This window comes from Ursus arctos, unplaced genomic scaffold (genome assembly GCF_023065955.2).
Source record: "Ursus arctos isolate Adak ecotype North America unplaced genomic scaffold, UrsArc2.0 scaffold_3, whole genome shotgun sequence".
Lineage (NCBI taxonomy): Eukaryota > Metazoa > Chordata > Mammalia > Carnivora > Ursidae > Ursus > Ursus arctos.
In genome coordinates, this window is record NW_026622985.1 from 7,079,812 (window position 1) to 7,097,617 (window position 17,806).

Consider the following 17,806-nt stretch of genomic DNA (forward strand, 5'->3'; position numbering starts at 1 on the left):
CTGGGAGTTACGTGTTTTCCCCAAGAAGCAGTAAACCCCATCCCCGCAGCATCCACTCTGCTCCAAAGCGTCTCCTTCCACAGCTGAAGTCTTCGTAGATGGAGAATTGTCACTTGGAGCCCTGGCTGGGACTCTGGGCACAGGACGGCACTCCTAAGATGCCTCGATCCCTCGTGAGCTCTAACTCTGCAGGGAAGAGGGCACACACCGCGGCATCCGGGCCTCCGCAGGTAAAATGTGCACCTGTCCTCAGGACTGGAACGAGCCAATAGATGACGGTTATGAAGACACTTTTCCTGAACTTCAAGGCACTCTTACCCTCAAATACAACTGCCTCTTGGACTTCTTCATCAGAATACCTACAACGAAGCGTGTTTGAATCTAAACTCATGAACATTTTCTTCACCCAGGGTCCCCCACGATGATGGGAAGCCGAACCTGTGGGGTCTTCTGCGAGGCTGCCAGTGATGACAGACTCTTCCTTCGCTCTGGGGTCTGGATCAGGCTGGTCGGCAAAGCCTGTTGATGTCCCCTCTTTGAGCCCCAACTGTATAGCCTTCCTGCTTTTCTTTTTAAATATCTGTACCACCATAGCCAAGCACAGGGCTTGCCACATTCATAAACGGGCATATTTAATATCTATTATTTGTTTGCTGGATCATGCCTCCCCTTTGTTTTGGAAAAAAAGAATTTGAGGCATTTGCGAGTTACAGAATAGAATGAAGAGCTGAGAATACTGCATCAAGACAGAAATGCAAAACACAGTTAGCTGTTACAGACACCAGATGCGTACTTCTCAGTAATCTATCACCCTTCTTTGCAAAGAGAAGTCTCTTCATTTCATGTGCCTCCTCCACCAGTTCATGTTCAAAGGAAGCAGACTCCTAGCTGTAAGGCAATCAGCTCTGACAAATCGAGCCCAGCCTTGGTACGCGCGCTCCCTTCTACTGGCTATTGGATTATTGGATTAGGGAAAGGCACCTGACACAGTTTGCCCAGAGGCAGAAGTCTGTAGGCAGACTCCTTTCCTTCCCTGTAAACCGATTACACCTTCCTGTGATGGCGACACCCGCCGAAGCCATCCCACACCCATGAGCAGAAACCAAGAACAAAGGCCAGCATGCAGAGGACGAAACCGGCAGACAGGCAGCAGAAGTCTTGCTAAGCTACCAAATTAACCAGAGCCAGAACCACCGCCGAACTGCCCTTCTCGGGGGAGGGGACACTTCCACCTTATTTCTTTAGTATCAGTTGAGCAAGACTGTCCCCGTACCCATATTCCAAGTGTTGCTGAAAGTTCGTATGTAAAAGTGTGGATGATACTATGTTGAAAGATTGCTTAATATGAGCTGAAACCCTGGCTAAAGCAAAAATGTAAATATCATTGTTATGTGATGTCCATAATATCAAAACCAGCCATTGTACAGAAAAAAAGAGCAGCTTCTCATGCTAAAACAGAGACCAACAATCGGAAAGAAAAGTTCCTCCCCTCGGCTGTAACAAAGAGGACGAAAGTTTATATGTTTGCGTTTCTTTAAAACCCCAAATGTTCAGGAACACCACTTCCCCGGGACCAGTGTGGTGAGAGGTGGTTAACTTAGCTATCTAGTGATTTCCATTGGCTCCACGAGTGATATCCAGACACCGTGATTCTGGCAGATGGGACAGGTTGTGTATCTCGGAGTCTGCGAATAAGGTGTCTCACAGATGGCACTTGGTGACAGATGGATGGTGGACAGTCTGGCCAGACCATGTACATTCACTTACTCTGTGCTGTGCTCAGGGTCTGGCACATAGTCCTCAATATATACGTTGGATTTTCAGTGATGAAGAGTCCATTAATGTATGAGACGCTCGTTTGAATAATTGACTCTGGGTCATCCTTCAGAGTTCTTCTGCTCAATGTATGTCCTTTGCTCTGATCCCCTAAACAGGCCCGGAGAAGCCAGGAGAAGTCAGGTGAGGAGAGGGTCCCCGTAGCTGAAAGCCTCCAGAGGACATTTCTAGAACTCATCTTCTCTAAACTTTCTCAATTCACAATTCCCAACAGTGTGACATCTGTCTGTCTTATGAGACTATCTACCTCCCAATGGCGGGATGTGCCAGCCCCAGTCCTTCTCGGACCTCCTGCTCCAGCCCAGTGCTCAGTTCTGATGGCCAAGAAGCATTTGCTGAGACAATGAAGAAAACGTAGGAGAAAACTTGCGTTTTTTATTTAATTTTAAAAACAGGGATAGATAGGGGCACTTGGATGGCTCAGTCGGTGAAGCATCTGCCTTAGGTTCAGGTCATAATCTCAGGGTCCTGGGATCGAGCCCCACGTTGGGCTCCCAGCTTGGCGGGTAGCGTGCTTCTCCCTCTCCCTCTGTCTGCCGCTCCGCCTGCTTGTGCCCTCTCTGTCAAATAAATAAATAAAAATTTTAATAATTAATTAATTAATTAATTTAAAAAACAGGGATAGAAAATAAGGCCACTGAACAAGTAAGAGTGGAGGCAATTGTGGAGACAGACAGACAGACAAAAAAGTCTGAACCTAGAAGGTCCCAATTCCTCAGCTTTCCTGGGGCAGCACAAGGAGGGGCTCAAGGTCCTCCAGAGGTTTTAGGGTAGGCAGCCCTGTGCTCTGATAGATTTCCTCTATTCTGGAAAATAGAAAACAATGTCCATTTCCCCCAAAGTCAACACTCAAGAGATCAGTTGTATTTCGAGTCAAACACTTGTCCTAATATCAGGTTCTGCCGTGTTTCATGGCGACATCAGGGACGGTAGCAGCAGCCACCACAGTCCACACAAGGGCTTGGCATGGGCACTCCGCACACACACCACGCCCGTCCCTCCAGCTAAGCTGCCAGGCAGACAGCACGACCGCCATCTCTCAGATGACAAGCACAGCTCGAGATCCCACCAGCGCCTAAGGGGCATCCAGGATCTCAATCCCAATGGCTCTGACTCCCAAGCGATGTTCCTCCGCTCTCATTGCATTCTTAGTAACATCTCTGGCCCATCCTCAAGAGGTTTTAAGTGCTTCTCTTTTAAAATAAATAATCTCCATGTTCCTGCTTTTCCTGCTATTTCCTGCCCTAACAATTCTATGGCTTACATGAGTAGAATTATTTCAGGTTTTGCCAGGCATAGCTTCTCTCCAGTATCTGCCCCTCACATCCTTGTTGTGCCGTTGGCTCCAAGGCTGACATACACTCCTGGGAGCCAGCCTGACCCGGGATTCACTCCATCCCCTCGGGACACACCCACATCCAGGCTGCGGCAGTTGATCAAAAAGGAGCCCAAACCACAAAGGGCAGAACATTCAGTTCCTCCCAGGAGAAAATTGCCACTTGTTTAAGGACATTAGTCACCGGGTCAAAAAAAAAAAAAAAAAAAATCATGTTTTCTTCCTATTTAAAAAAAAAAACCAAAACCCAGAAGACTTCTTGCTGAAATTCAGAGTCAGTGCCCCCAGCACTCGGGGTGAGTGTAGCCACGTGATGTGTTGCAATTGGAAGTTGAGAAAGGCATAATCGCTGTAATTAGGTGAACTCTCTCCTACCAATTTTAGCAAAAACATAGCAGAGAACGCTATAAATTTTCTGCTTAATATATGTAACTATTCCAGAGAAATCGCCTGTGTTCCCTGGGGAAAAATTGGTGCGTAGACACCGCTCGTTAGATTAATTTAACACTCACCTTAATTGGGCAATGCAGTCTTTCATTAATTCCAAAGTAGCACTAATTTTTCAATACGGATAATTAGGATACGCAAATATTGCCATCTTTATCATTGCCCTGTAACATTCGTGAGCCTCCCGCCCTTAGAAATCCTTGTGCATATAAGGAATTAAAGTGATACTCGTAATTTCTTAAATTATAATAATAATGAGATAAACATGTAAAGTATCTTATAAAATAAAACAGTTCCACGTACTTTTTCTCACTTAAATGTCACAGTACCCCTGCATGAAATTTATAGGGCCATTAGAGTGTCACCACTTTATAACAAAGAGACAGAATTAGAATTAAGTGCTAAAAGAAGTCAGATGAATGACCCTAACTTGAACTTTTTTTTTTCTTCATTTGTTCATTTTGTATCACCTCGTGGTTTTGGTTTTTTTTTTTCCTAGTTCGGAAATCTCTTTGTTTTATAACAAGACACAAGGTTCCAATTCTTTGCTGCAGAACAATGCATTCTGACCCTCCTGGAATGGCACGAGCAGCTCTGTAGGATTTTCTGCAGCACCTGTGTGCAAACTGTGGCTCACCACCGTGGAGAATGCCCAAGATGGTTGAAGGTCCCCCTGGCTTCACAAGGATCGGTGATTCTCTGACTTTCTGAACCTTTTCTTCTTCTTATTTACAATCGGGGTAGTTATTCTGACTTCCGTGTTTGTTGTGAAAAGTAAATGAAATAATCTAATAAAAGCCCCTGGCCCAGAACGGATGTGTGACAAGTCCCCCCCAGCAACCAAGAGCATTGCAGCTCCGGGGAAGGGCTCTGTCCCAACAAAATCACATCATGGGGCAGTGAACCTTTTCTACAAGTAAAGTGTTGGTTTGACATGGTGGCCAAAGCACATTTTCACAGACACAAGACAAATTTATTCTCTTACAGTCCCAGAAGTCAGAAATGCAAGATATATTTCGCTGGGCAAAAATGAAGTCGGCAGGGCTGAGCTGCTTCTGGGATGTTCCAGGGGACAACCACTGTCCTTGGCTTTTCTCACTTCTAGAGGCCACCTGGGTTCCTTAGCTCATGGCTCTTCCTTGCGTCTCCAAAGAAAGCAGTACAGCCTCTTCCAATCCCTGTCTCTCCGCCTCCCTCTTCCCCTCATAAGAACCCTTGACCCACTGATATTTAAGATGATCTCTCCATCCCAAGGTTCTTAATCACATCTGCACTGCTCCTTTTGCCATATGAAGAACCATATTCATGGGTTCCAGAGGACATCTTTGGGGACTACCAACTTTTTATAGGAACTAAAAACTAGCGCTGAATTTACTGGTACATAACTACACTTATCATTAGAAAGAGATATCGTGGTGAAGATTGCAAATTGCTTGGATCCGTATTGCCATATATGAGACGAGAGTACAAAATAATGACAGCAGGCTCTCAGCTGGGCCGGGGATGGACAGGGCTTAGGACTCACCTGTATCTATGACCTTGTTCGACATTTGCATCATCATTTGGGGTATCGCAAGGGAAGACCATCATTGGTTTGTTAGTTACTGTGGCATTTGGAAGGCACGTAAAGTCCCACTCATATGAGGATTCGGGAAGTTCTTCAAAGGCTTAAGTAATTGGATTAACCTAGTGGGATGACATTTAATATACATTAACGTGAAACCTCATGCTTGGAGCCAAAAGAAAATAAAATCTCCACAGGTGAGAGAAATGTGCTTTTGCATCAGCGGTAGTTAAATACGGCCCTCAGACAAACATCACACCCCAGGGCGCCCGCTCTCCCTCTCTCTTTTCCTGACAAGAGTCTCCATGTGAGTCAAGATTGGAAACAATTAGCTTTTTTATAACTGGACATACACCTCTCTGAGTTTTTACAATTTAATTTTCCTTAATTCTCACAGAAACATGGTGTGTTAAACTTCATTGCCTCTGCTTTACAGATAATAAATTTGGGACTCAGAAATGAAGAGTAAGTTGAGATGTCAGGTATCTATCAATTACTAAACATGACTTGAACTCAGACCTTTCTGACTCCAATGCCCTTGACTTTCCAAATACATCTGTTCTGAACAGTGACTGCTAAAATATCTATGGCAAATGTATAGCACAGAACCAGAAGTATTCAAGTTATAAATAGGAAGGGATTCCATTACATGTCAGAAAGCTACATTTTGGGATTTTAGTACAAGAGATTCTAGAGTATAGGTATCTGGTAGAATTTTCTATGATGATTGAAATATGCTATACCATTGCTATTCAATACAGCACCCACCTGAAAAGTATCTAGAGTGAGATGGAAAGTCGATTTTGAAGATCCCATGCATCTCTTCTATAATTAGGTAAGTTCTGGCAGCCGGAGGGTGATGGTTGCAGACAGAAGTACGTGACAAGTCTCTCTTTCACCAAAAGGAAACCCAGTACAAATTGGAGGCTGTTGAAGGATGATTATTCTTTTAAATTGTGGCAGTAGAAGGTCTCCTCCATCTCTGAGTAAAAAAGGAACAGCAGAAAAGGGATGGTGGATCCAGAAAATGTAACTTGTGGGGTGACAGAGAGTTCCTCTTTTGCTGTTGATGGTGGTCATGGTGATGGTGGTGATGGTGATGGTGGTGATGGTGGTGGTGGTGGTCATGGTGGAGATGGTGGTGATGGAGATGGTGATGGTGGTGATGGTGATGGTGATGGTGATGGTGGTGGTGGTCATGGTGGAGATGGTGGTGATGGAGATGGTGATGGTGGTGATGGTGATGGTGATGGTGATGGTGGTGGTGGTTCTTAATCTCCCACACTAATCATTCAGATGGAGCAATTCACCCGCAGGTTAAATATTAAAGGAAATTAACTCCAAACCATGACAGAGCCCAAGCAATTGGAACTATCTATACAATATTTGGGGCAGATACAAGTTTATCTACCTTATATCTGATTTTTATTACTGTCATTAGATTAAAAGCAGAGCTCAGGGGCGCCTGGGTGGCACAGCGGTTAAGCGTCTGCCTTCGGCTCAGGGCGTGATCCCGGCGTTATGGGATCGAGCCCCACATCAGGTTCCTCCGCTAGGAGCCTGCTTCTTCCTCTCCCACTCCCCCTGCTTGTGTTCCCTCTCTCGCTGGCTGTCTCTATCTCTGTCGAATAAATAAATAAAATCTTTAAAAATAAATAAATAAATAAATAAATAAATAAAAGCAGAGCTCAATGTTTCCAGGTTTGGCCAAGAAGCAAAAAAGACTCTTCACCCTGCCTCTCACACTAGTTATAACCAGGAACCCTGGACAGAACACACAAAGTGACTATAATAAGGCTATGAAAGATGGAAAAGGACACAGAGGGGCCTCAGGATTCAAGGAACAGCAGGCAGCGAGTTCCCGGAGGTTCTTTGATTGTGTGTGTGCTTCCCATTTGTTTATCTATTTGTTTGCTGTTGCCACCCATATATCCTGGCCTGGGTGCTACAGCAATCCACAGCCGAAACCTGCCATGCCAGCAAACATAGAGAATAAAACAGCCCAGGAAAAGCCCATTCTTGCCAGAGTATCAGGAAGAAGGTGTCCCTTTCTCCACATCCTCTCCAACATTTGTTGTTTCCTGTCTTGTCAATTTTTGCCATTCTAACTGGCATAAGGTGGTATCTCAAGGTGGTTTTCATTTGAATTTCCCTGATGGCTAATGATTTTGAACATTTTTTCATGTGTCTGTTAGCCATTTGTATGTCTTCATTGGAAAAGTGTCTGAACCCTCTTACACTATTGGTGGTAATGCAAGTTGGTACAGCCACATTGGAAAACAGTGTGGAGGTCCCTCAAAAAGTTAAAAATAGAGCTACCCTATGACCCAACAATTGCACTACTGGTTATTTACCCCAAAGATACAGATGTAGTGAAGAGAAGGGTCATATGCATCCCAATGTTCATAGCAGCATTTTCCACAATAGCTAAATTGTGGAAGGAGCCAAGATGCCCTTCAACAGATGACTGGATTAAGAAGATGTGGTCCATATATACAATGGAATATTACTCAGCCATCAGAAAGAATGATTACCCAACATTTGCAGCAACATAGATGGGACTGGAGGAGATAATGCTAAGTGAAATAAGTCAAGCAGAGAAAGACAATTATCATATGGTTTCACTCATTTGTGGAACATAAGAAATAGCAGGGAGATCGGTAGGAGAAGGAAGGAAAGAATGAAGGGGGGGTAAACAGAAGGGGGAATGAACCATGAGAGACTGTGGACTCTGGGAAACAAACTGAGGGCTTCAGAGGGGAGGCGGGTGGGGGAATGGGATAGGCCGGTGATGGGTATTAAGGAGGGCACGTATTGCATGGAGCACTGGGTGTCGTACGCAAATAATGAATCATGGAACACTACATCAAAAAGTAAGGATGTACTCTATGGTGACTAACATAACACAATAAAAAATTAAAAAAAAAAAAAGAATTTGTGTGACTCCATGCCAAAAAAAAAAAAAAAAAGAGCTGAAAAGTAATGTATCCAAAGTGACTACTTTGAATTGGTCCTGAAAGGGCCATGAGAAAGCATGAGAAAAGGAGAAAGAGAAAAGGAGAAATCCAGACTACAAGAAAAGCATGAAGCAGATATGCAGAGAAGGACAAGGATAAAAAATCACAAAGCTCCAAAATGAGAAGCAAAGATCCTGACAGCCTTTGCAATTCTCCCAAGGACTAACAATACTTTCTACAACTGGGTTCCGTTGGAAACTGTTGGGTTAAATTTTTCTTACTTGAGCTTCTTCACGTGGGATTCTGTCCCTTATTAATAAAAATTCCTTAACTTAAAAAAAAAAAAAAAAGGAAAAGGGTGTCCCTGCAGGATGGAAGCATTTTGAGGACACCCACCACATTCTAGAGGCCCGACATGCGAGAAGAGCTGTCTCCCACCCCCACTGATTCAGCAGTTAAAGACAAGTGATTATCTTCATCCTGCTCTTAGCAAAGGTAAATGGAGATGGTCCCTAGTGCTCCCCACCTACACTGTAGCCGGAGACATTGAGGGGTGGAATGTCATCTGGTATCCCTACTCTACATTAGAAAAACCCTGCAAAGTATCAGTGTCCTTTTTGCACCCAAGTAAAGAGTAAGGGATGACAAAAAGGAGAAGCAGCCAGAAAAAGGAATTCCTTAAATTTCTGGATGAAGTCCCCCTTGAACATACCAAGTCAACACACTGAAAGCTTAAAGAACTGAACCACAGTGTGGAACAGAATTCAGATTTCTCATTTTTCTTTAAAAAGCATATAAGTGGACATAAAAGAATAAAATATACTGCAGAAAATTAAATTGACATTCAAACACAGCCTGGGAAAGTGGTCCTAGATGTATGTGCTAAACCCACACGGGTTGAATTCTTGATAAAGAAAAGACTTAAACAGGAGCCAGAGTCTAACAACATCATACTCAAAATATCCAGGAAATAATCCAAAATTACTTGGTGTATCAGGAATGACTCCAATTTGAAAAACAAATCTACAGATGTCCACACCAAGATGACACAGAATTATCTGACAAGGACTTTAAAGTATATTTCACACAAATGCTCCAACAAGCAACAGTGAACACTCTTGATACAAATTAAGATTTAACAAAGTGATAGAAAATAAAACAAGAAGAGCCAGGGAGCCTGGGTGGCTCAGTTGGTTAAGTGTCCAACTCTTGATTTTGGCTCAGGTCGTGATCTCAGGATTGTGAGATCGAGCCCCACATCAAGCTCTGCACTGGGTAGTGGAGTCTGCTCGAAGATTCTGTCCCTCTGCCCCCCACCCATGCATGTTCTCTCTCCTTTTCTCTAAGATAAATAAATATTAAATAAATTAGTAAAATCATTAAATAAAAAGAAATTAAAACAAGAAGAGCCAATCAGAAATGTTAGAAATAGAAAATTGCATGACATAAAGTAAAAATTTGCTGGATTGGCACAATACATAAATGGAGGTGATAGAAGAGAGAATGACCGTAGATCAGTAACAATAACCCAACCTAAACAATGGAGAAATAGGTTGGAAAACAGACTGCACCTCAAGGGCACACGAACGGTCTAGAAACAAGTATATCATTGGCATCCTGTAAGGAAGAAAATAAGGGCAATGCTGAAAAACACATTTACAAAAGTAATGGCTAGAAACTTACCAACTTTGGCAAAAGACATAGAAACCTAAAAATCCAAGAAGTTGAGTGAATCTTAAATAGGATAACCCTAAAGAAATCCATGCTCAGATGCATCGTAATCAAATTTTAGAAAATGAAAGTTAAAGAAAACATCTCAAATCTCAACCTAAACATGGCACCTTATATAAAAAGTAACTGAGAAGGAATCATAGATCTATGTGTAAGTGCAAAACTATAAAAATCTCAGGAGAGGGGACCCCGGGGGTCTCAGTTGGTTGAGCATCGGGCTTGGTTTCAGCTCAGGTCATGATCTCAGGGTCATGAGTTCCAGCCCCATGTCAGGCCCCACGCTCAGCACGGAGTCTGCTGAAGATTCTCTTTTCCCCCTCCTTCTGCCCCTCCCCCGTCACTTACACACATGCACGTGCATATGCTCTCTCTCTAAAATAAAAAAATAAATATTTTTTTAAAAATTAAAATTAAAACCTTGGAAGAAAACAGAGGAACACATCTTTATGACTTTAGAGGAACAGTTCTTAGACTTGACATTAAGCACCATACACAGTAGGAAAAAAAGTGATAAATTAGACTTTATTAAAACTAAAAATGTTTACTCTGCGAAAGACATTGCTAAAAGAATGAAAAAAAATAAGGCACAAACTAGAAGGAAATATTTACAAAACATTTCAAAATACGGGTCTCTAGAATATATAAATAAATATAGGTAGAGAGAGAATAGAAAAAGCTCTGTGAACTCAACCCTAGTAAAACAAATAATCCAGTTAGAAACTGGACAAAATCCAAGAAGGAAGGAAGGAAGGAAGGAAGGAAGGAAGGAAGGAAGGAAGGAAGGAAGGAGAAAGAAAGAAAGAAAGAAAGAAAGAAAGAAAGAAAGAAAGAAAGAAAGAAAGAAAGAAAGAAAGAAAAGAAAGAAAGAAAAGAAAGAAAAGAAAGAAAGAAAAGGGAGGGAAGGAAGGAGGGAGGGAGAGAGGAAAGAAGGGGGAGGGAAAGAGAGGAGGGCAGGAAAGGTGGGTGGGAAGGAAGGAAGGAAGGAAGGAAGGAAGGAAGGAAGGAAGGAAGGAAGGAAGAAAATGGACAAAAACCTTTCACAGACACCTCACCAAAAAGAATACATGGATAGGAAATAAGCTAAATGAAAGGCTGCTCACCGTCATTAGCTATTAGAGAAATGCAAACCCAAACCACCATGAAATACTTCCAGCAGAATGCCTATCAGAACGGCTAAGATTAAAACACTCTGATGCTGTCAAGTATCGTCAAGGATATGGAGCAACTGGATCTTTCCTAAAACGCTGGTGGGAACATAAAATTGCACAACCGCTCAGCAGAACACTTGGGCAGTTTCGTCAAAGTCAAGCCTATGTTTACCATAAAAATCTTGAACCACAGCCAACATCAGGATATCTTCCCTGAAGAACACTTACGTTTACATGGAAAACTGTACGTGACTATTTCCTGTAGTTTTATTTGTAATACTCCAGACTGGAAACAACCCAAATGTCCTCCAATAGGTGAAGCATATTATTCGTGCCGCACATCATACAACGGAATAAATTGTGAAACAAAATTCAGCTGAATAAATTTGAAGATCTAATTGGCTTTATCGAGCAATTCACCAATCAGGCAGATTGTCGTCTAGCAAGCGGAGAGATACTCTGAGGCGTTATACAAAGTGGAAAGCTTTTATAGAAAAAGAAATGGGACTTATTTGTTATTAGCAAAGGAAAACTGGAAGTTCATTGGAGCAAAGTGAGAGTTGGCTGAGCTGCAGCATTTCCATTGGCGGGGCTTGTTTTGGGGGGAAAAGGAGGATCTTTCTCCTACCAGGGTAGGGGAGTAGTGACACCTCCCTTTTGGAGAAGCCAGGCATCTCTCTTCCTGTTTGGGATACTTGAAGAGCAGTGGTAGGGTGCGAGAGCCTCCCCTGCTGGGCTCCTGACTCCAATTTTAGTTGGGGTATCCTTTATTGATGTTCACATTTCCCCCTTTTGATCAAGAGCTTTCTCTGAAAGCTGATCAGGAGTGAGGTTTTCTGAATTCAGGAGCCTCTGTCCCTCCGCACCAGGAAGGACCTTTCCTGGGTGTCATGTCCCATGTCAGGGAGAAAGTGCATGAACCAGAAACCACCGGAGGCCACAGGAATAACAAGGGGAGTTCAAAGGCAGGACAGTCAAGCATTTCTTATCTGTATTTTTGTCAAAGTCATAAGCGTGGAGATCATCTCAAAGTGCTGAGCTAGCATCATCTTATGAGGCAGGTCATCTCTAGGGACCATTGTGTTTACTCATTTAAGCCTGGGGATTAGTCAGATTTTTAATGCATGTGAAGAGACTCCCCTAGACCGACAGAGTTACCCTACATGCCGTGCAAAGACAGTGCTGCTGGAGAGGTTTCTCAGGGAGTGGGGACAAATCTGACCTAGAGACCATGGGAATGTGGGGGAAAAGAGAGGGCCTTCTCCTCCCAGGCAAATGTCAGAGCAAAGGGAAGAAAGAAGGTAGGGTTTCATGTTCAGTTAAGTATGAGGTCTTGAGCCGTGTCTTGGGTGGAAGCAGTCTACCTCAATGTCAGTTACTTCTCTTCCACGTCAGCTGGATTCAGAGATCTCCAGAGCCTGCATGGGACCAGGTGTCAGGTGGAGCCTTGTTCAGCTGTGCCACGTGCACCCAAGGCTCAATACCTTTCAGTTTTGCAAGGAAGTCAGTGTCAAGAGCACTTGGAAGGTCCCTTTCAATGGGTTTCAAAGATTGTCTTCCTCTGATGACATTCCCAAGACACCCAGCCACCAGGATCCAGACTGGGAACAACAGGATCCTTTGAATTGGGATCTGGGGAAGCTTCTTTAACCTGTTGGTGAGAGGCTTGAGAATAAGATCCTAAGGACTTATAGTAGCTGGTCACACTGGCATGAGACAAAGGATCAGCAGAAGGTTGTATACCAAGACACATTGGTCTACTGGTGAATTTCTCATGTGGAGTGATTTTATGTTACTCAAAGGGAGTACTGCAAACCGTCAGCAAAACCGAAGGCAGTAATTTAAGCCAGGAAAGTCCAGTCACCTTGGCAAGCTTAGAAATTATAAGTTTGAGAATCCTGTTAGTTCTCTCAACCTTGCCTGATGATTGATGGTGACAGGGACAGGGATAATTCTAGGAAGTTTGCAAGGCTTTCATTAAGGCTTGTATCTTTTGCCCAGTGAAGTGGGGGCCCCGATCACTGGAGACTGTAGAAGGTAGACCCCAAGTGGAAAACACATTCTCCAACAATTCCTTTGCCACCTTGGGGGCATCCACCTTGCGACAGGGGAAAGCTTCCACCCATCCAGAAAACACACCTACAATAGTAAGAACACATTGATAGCCCATGATAAGTGGTCATTAAATGAAGTCCAGCTGCAGGTCTCAAAGTGTCCAGAAAAAGGAAGTCTGAGGGTTCTGAGGACAAAAAAAGTTTTTCCAAAATTACGGGCCTGACAAGTCACACATTGCTAGTAGACTGTTTTTGCAATTTTGTAAAAGCCTCCCCACCAATGTCTATTCATAATTGGAGTCATCTTAGCTGCAGCACGGTGGGTGAAGGAATGTAAAAAACAAAACATCGGGTTTGCCAGGGAGCCGGGAAGAACCAAGTGATCATCTTGGGTTTCCCAGAGTTCGATTATTCATTTAATTTACAGCCACTGTTTTCCCCCCCTTAATTTCTCTGATTCAGCATCAGACTGTTGCCATATTGCAAGGACATCAGGATGGCAAAAGTCGGGCCATGAGGGGCCAGAAGTGAATGGACTTCATCCACAGCTGCCACAGCTTTATACATTCTGTCACAGCCACCTTTGCGTGAAGGTCAGCCAGGGTGGTTCCCTGAAGCTCAGGTTGTCTTTTTAGTGTGAGCCTCAATTTTGATGACAGAGACTTCAGAAGGTAAGGGAATAACAGTAAGAAGATTGTTTACTTTAGTACATTTTTGATTGGGGTCAGAGAAGATGCAAGAAAACCCCTTGTTTCCATAACCCCCAAATCACAGATGATCCCAAAGACATGCTGGCTGTCAGACGAATGTTAATAATGTGTCCTGACAACTGGCATGTCCTGGAAGGGCCTGACATTTCTCTTGTTGGGCTGATTTAGCTTGTGGGAGATTTCCATTCTCAAGTAGTTCATATTGGGTATAATAGCAGCATTACTAGCTTGGAAATTCCCCTTTGCGTTTTTACAGTATGACCCAACAACAAACAGAATTTGATCAGGACTAGTCAAAGGGGCATCTTGTAAATCAGGACCTGTCATGAAATAGGGCATTATTACCTCACAGTCATGGGGCTCACCTTCCTCAAGTGGGGGTAGTAACATAGCAGGATTGAGAACATTGCAATGTTTAAGTTGCAGATTTGGTGGGAAATGCTGAAGGATCTCATAGGAGGTTAATCTGCTTGCAGAGAAATGTTGAATTGATTCAGAGGTAAGGCTTCAGACAGAGTGTACCGTTTGTGAGTAAATATCATTTCCTATGGTCAAATCTGCTGTGGCTTCCACCAACTCTCCAGCTGTGGCTGTGGGTTTAAGGCAGTTGGGGTAGGCGTGAGCAACAGAGCTGGGCTGCATGCAGGAACAGGCAATAGGCTGTGTTTCTGACTGAGCAAGCACGCCCAGGGCTCTCTTACCTCTTCCATGCACAGACAAGGTGAAAGGTTTTGAATAGTTAGATGGCCCTGAAGCAGGTGGCTCTTGTAGCACTTGTTTTACTCTTGTTTATTCATGTTTGTGTTCCCAAGGAAAGGTCTTGGGAACTGAAATTTCAGTAAGTTCATAGAGGAAAATTAGGAACCAATAGTCAACCATATCCAGCCAGGCCTAGGAATCCATGAGGCTGTTGCTTAGTTGTGGACCCAAGGAAATCTTGGATTTGCCTAATTCTTTTTGGACATAGCTGGATTCCTTCAGTGCTTAGACTATGACCCAGTGAACAGTCTGGAGATAATTGTACTTTTTCCTTAGGGACTTCATGTTCTTCTCCAACAAACTATTACAGAAAGTAAACAGTATATTTAATGGATGACTCTAGAGTGAGTACAGCGAGAGGTCATCTACACATTATAGAGGGTTGATTTCCTCGGGGGTATTGGAGGTGCTTTGCTCTCGGTGGAGCACTTTGGCAAAGTAAGAAGCATACCGCCAAGGCATGACAATCTGGTACGCTATCGATTGTTCCAAGTCACGCAAACACAAATTGGCTGTTGGGATCCATAAGGATGCTGGAGACAGCTGAACATAGTCACTTACAGTGACTGTGAGTCTGGAGGAACTTGTGACAGGAGGGTGTCCAGGTTTGGAACGACTTTCTTGTTGGTGGCCCTGGACAAATCACCACCCAGACCTGCAAGATTGGCCTGTTCCAGAGGCTGGTACGGGCAGCAGTTAGCCCCTGGGCAACATAGCCTTCCACTGCGCGCATCAGGGCTGGTGTGGCCTCGGGCTTAATGCATATTTTAGATGACATAGGGTGACACTTACTTACGTCCAGTCGCATTTTTATAGGCTCTGCACTTTTTTTTCCAAATGTCAGTATTGGAGGTAGCCCACAAATTATTGGACACCTCAATTAAATTAGGGGACTTTATTTGAACTTCTTCCTGTTCTATGTCTGGAACAGATTGTAAGGAACATAAAAGATCAGGTTCAGAAAATTCTATGGTGAGGTCTCCCCTAAGCAAAACAGATTAGCTCTTTTCATTTAGAAAGGAGACTATGGACTCTGAGAAACAAACTGAGGGCTTCAGAGGGGAGGGGGGTGGGGGAATGGGATAGGCCGGTGATGGGTAGTAAGGAGGGCACATATTGCATGGTGCACTGGGTGTTATACGCAACTAATGATTCATTGAACTTTACATTAAAAAAATTAAAATTAAAAATTAAAAAAAATAAATATTAAAATTTAAAAAATGACTACAAAAAAAAAAAAGAAAAGAAAGGAGCCCTCCGCCAAAGATTGACTATCACACAGCAAAAAGGGATGCTTTTCAGTAAAGAATGCCAGAGTTATCACGCTGGTGAGATGAAAATTATCTGTGGACTTCATTTAACACACCCAGTGTGGAAACCTTTCACTCTGAGAGATACATTGTTCTACGAGCGTGTGGTTTCAAGTGAAAGCATAGCTCCAGTATCAACTAGAGTGTGGCAAGGCTTTCCATCAATATTAATTTTAGTTTCTCCTTGGCTGTTCAGGAGAATTACTGGTAATTTCTCAGAGAACCCCCTGGAGCCCTCGCAGCCATGGGAGGGACCCATATGGGTCCTGGGAGGTAGATGCAAGGACACTCAAGGTGGGTCCGCCTAGGACCTTTGAGGGCAACCTCTTTTCCGGTGTCCCAGTTGAGTAGAGCTGTGACATTGATCTTTGGACCAGCATTTCTTTGAAGATGGACCCCTTGGGGTGTGCAGTGCGAAGGCCTGGATGTTATTTTGGGTCTCTGGCCTGGAGCTGTGGGAGCTATAAAGCTATCAGCCTGACAGACTTGTGTTTGCAGTCTTGCTCCAAGATCCTTTCAAAATGTTCAGCTGTGGTCACAGATTCAATCAGGCTGTGGCCTCCCATCCTATTTTCTGCCTTTTGTCCCATCTACCAATCTCAGGAGCTAATCCATTTACAAAGAGGGCAGCCGGAGCAGGCTGGGTGACCTTATTTATTGTGTGGAATCTGAACGCTGTGAAAAGAGAGCTTCCAAACGGGCTCTAAAGTCTGCCACAAGTTCAACTTTCTTTTGTGGGTATGTTCGAATAATAGACCAATCAATATGAGGAAGCCTCGAGGAATGGCTTGTAAAAGGTCAGTTACATTTTTTAAGCCCTTCCAGGTCGAGGATCTTGAGGATTATTTTGGGGGTTTTGCCATTTTGCTTTCTGCACAGGCTTCCCCACGTTCTACCGACTTGTGTGCAAGCTGATAAAGATCTGGCAGCCCAGGGTCAGAGGCCCTGACGATGACCCTGAATTCTTCAAAAATATTTCCGGGGCTTCTTCCTCAGTTTAGGCAATTCTCTATAACTATTTCTAGACCAAGGGGCAAAGGCCACCTGAGAGGCTCTCATCCTTCCTATTGTCTTTTGTTTTAGGTACATTTTGTGCCTTTAATTTTTCATTAGCATTTGTAATGAGTCTTTTAATGAAGCTATTTTGGAATCTTGAAGCCTTCTGTAAGTTTCTGCATGCCAATTAGAGTAGGCATCCCATTTCATCTGTCCAATTTGGGATCCCTTGCTCTCTAGCATATTTCTTAAATGAGCCATCTTGTCTAATTGGAATGTTCCCCATAATGGTCATTGCAATTCTGGGTTATTTTTAGTAAAATCTTGCCATCTTGTTAAATATCGACAGCTTCAGGGACTAGACATGTTAGACGTAAAATAAGCAGGTGTGGCAGGAGGAGGCACACTGAACTCCCTGGGCATAAAGGACCCCATTTCTTCTAAGAGGTCTTTGGGTTTCCTGCAGCCACCCTAATAATCTGGGGCGTGGGGAAAGACCAAAACCACAGGGCCCAAGGAATGAGGACTGTGGACAGATTCCAAACACCCTGTCAGCTAAACTGCCCCTAAACTGTCAGCAGTTCTGAGGGTGGGGTTCCATAGCCCAGGAATCATGATCCAAAAGGTGAGGGGCTCAGCTCCATTGCCTCTGAGCAGAATCCCCCACCAGCTCAACTGCAGCACCTGCTGGTAAAGGGAAGCCAACTAGACCAGGAGCTCAGACTCAAAACAGAGCAGAGTCCAACCCAGAGGAACTCAGCAGTGGCCCTCAGACACGGCAAGAGAGTCAGCTCTGAGCTCTGGCAGGAACCAAGCCTCCGTTTCTCACCATTCCTCATGCCCGCAGAAGTTCACTTTGATCCCACTGCTGCCACCAATCTGTGCGAAACCAAAATTCTGCTGAAAATTCAAAATTCAGATTTTGGAAGATCTACTTGGCTTTATCAAATGGTTCTTG